Genomic DNA, 2,263 nt, shown 5'->3' on the forward strand with positions numbered 1-2,263 from the left:
TGGGAGGCCCTTTGTTTTTGGAACATGGCAGCGGAAAAGCCGCGGGTTTAGGGTCGTCGAGTTGGCAATTAGATAAGTGTTTTGTTAAAGTAATTAATTCCCAGTTTTAGCTTGTGCTTCCTCGTTTCAGAATTTACAATCTTGGAAAGAGCAGTTGCATGCTTATCGTCAGCAAGATGGAGCCGCCTGTTGTCGCCTATTGTCGCCTGGTTATTTGCCTGTCCGGTTTGCTTTGTCCTTAATTAATTATATTTTGTATCATATTCTTATTAAAATTTTTCCTTTCGTTGTAGGTTAGCGGAAAATCCGTGGGAGATGCGATACTGAGGAAAGGAATTTTGTGTTTTTCTTTTCAGGTACATTTGGTGGGAGGTAAGTATTATATTTATAATTTATGTGTTTTTATAATTATTGCATTAATTTTGTTTTTGTTTTTCAGGTACATTTGGTGGAAGCTAATCTGGTGGTGAGTATTTTAATTGTTTTATGGTTACATTAGTCTTTTGTTTTACAGGTACGTTTTGTGACTAATTTGGAGGCCCTTTGTTTTTGAAACATTGCAACAGGAGAGCCGCGGGTTTAGTGTCGTCGAATTGGCAATTAGATAAGTGTTTATTTAAAGTAAATAATTCCCAGTATTAGCTTGTGCTTCCTTGTTTCAGAGTTCACAATCTTGAAAAAAGCAGTTGCGTGCTTTTCATCAGCAGGATAGAGTCGCCTGTTGGCGTCTATTAATTTGCCTGTCCGGTTTGTAAATTTATATTTGTCCTTAATTAATTTTCTTTGTATCCTATTCTTATTAATTTTCTTTTCGTTGTAGGTTTTCGGAAAAATTTGTGGAAGATGCGATACTGAGGAAAAGTATACAATTTGAGGACAAGTGGTACGGTTTAATTGTGTGACGTCAGCTCCGCGCTAGTGATCCTTATTGGAGAAGTGGCATCAGGAGGTGGAGACGGCATCGTAATGATGTCGATTTTTTTTGTGTTAAAAGGCAAAAAGTTGGCTTTTTTGTTTTACGTTTGGTGGAGCCGTCTCCTCTTGTCTAATGCATAGGATGTGGGTAAGCTATGTCTGCAGTGGGTGAGGTATTTGCTTTGTTTGATTTTATTTTGTTTATTTAATTTGTTGTTGATTGTTTACTTTTAGGTTTTAGCGTCAACTCGCTGTTGGCGCTCGTCAAGCTGGAAATTTATGGGAGCAGCAGAGTGTCCTGTTCGACGAGGTGGAAGCGTTGTTGGCCCGTCTTTTGCAGAGCATCAATTTGTGTAGATTTCAGCGTTGATAATAGATACTTCAAAGGACCGTGCGGCAAAAATTTCAGGTAAGTGACGTTGTGCATAAATTGCTGCAGCGAGTCGCCTTATATTCATCATGTTTCTGCCGAGCTAATCCTTTTCATATCGATCTTCCGATTCGTCTTTTAGGCTCTGGTTGGTTTTTTCCATATCGTATCGTCAGGATCAGCTGGAGTGCGTTGTCGTAGGCTTGTTTATTCGGGTGCGTTGAGGTGAGAGTGTTGTTTATATTCCTTTGCCATTTTATAATTGAATTAGTATTCCAGGAAAATTGGGCTGCGTCGAGGAAGTTGATGACCGTGAAGGAGTTTGGAGCAGACTGACGTGCACTTTTCGGTCGGATATGGATATCGTTAGAATAGATATAAGTAAGAGTAGATATAAGTAAGAGTAAATTTAATTGGATGTATCCATGTCAAGATTGTTATCTGTTCCTTGAATAATTAAGGCCAATAAACTGTCAATTTTCTTTTCTAAATTGTCGACTCTATTTGCTAAGTTTCTTGTGGGGTCGTCAGAGAATCCTTTTTGTAAGTAAGGATTGGAGTTTCTTGGCGATGGCGTGGCTTCTTCAATAATTCTTGGCTTGAAACTAGCTCTGGCAGCTCTGCTGGTGGTCGGGGGGCTGTCATTGCCAAATTGCGTGGGATTTGAAGTACCCTTTTCAGGTTCTTGGTCATTTTTTTCACTCCGTTGTTTTCGGAGCATGTCCTGGTAGTTTTCCAGATGTTTTTGCGCTGGGTTGCTTGTCTTCGGTACCAGTCTTGGCTTTGCATTGTTTTTTGAAGATTTCCTACCCTTTTTGGGTATGTTGTTTGAGTTTCGGCGCCATTTATTCAGACGCATCTGAATGGCAGTGTCATGCGAGGAAAATCGTGGCCTTCTGTCGTTAATATTTTGTCGGAAAGGATTTGACATTGACTTTCTGGCTGCCTCCTGGCGGGCTTCAGCGATCGATCTGCTCA

At 40.1% G+C, this 2,263-nt stretch overlaps 1 long non-coding RNA gene across 4 annotated transcripts; it reads left to right on the plus strand.

The window, feature by feature from the left end:
- Positions 1-212: 212 nt before the first annotated feature.
- LOC116802720 lies at positions 213-1,776 on the plus strand. 4 transcript variants are annotated; one of them, XR_004363087.1, is made up of 4 exons: positions 213-225; positions 821-1,324; positions 1,428-1,510; positions 1,565-1,776. It is a non-coding gene; the product is annotated as an uncharacterized LOC116802720 (long non-coding RNA). The 4 variants fall into 4 exon arrangements; XR_004363086.1 differs by lacking the exon at positions 213-225 and adding an exon at positions 477-747; XR_004363088.1 differs by lacking the exon at positions 213-225 and having other exon boundaries at positions 478-1,063; positions 1,150-1,324.
- The last annotated feature ends 487 nt before the right edge of the window (positions 1,777-2,263 follow it).

This window comes from Drosophila sechellia, unplaced genomic scaffold (assembly GCF_004382195.2).
Source record: "Drosophila sechellia strain sech25 unplaced genomic scaffold, ASM438219v1 U_207, whole genome shotgun sequence".
Lineage (NCBI taxonomy): Eukaryota > Metazoa > Arthropoda > Insecta > Diptera > Drosophilidae > Drosophila > Drosophila sechellia.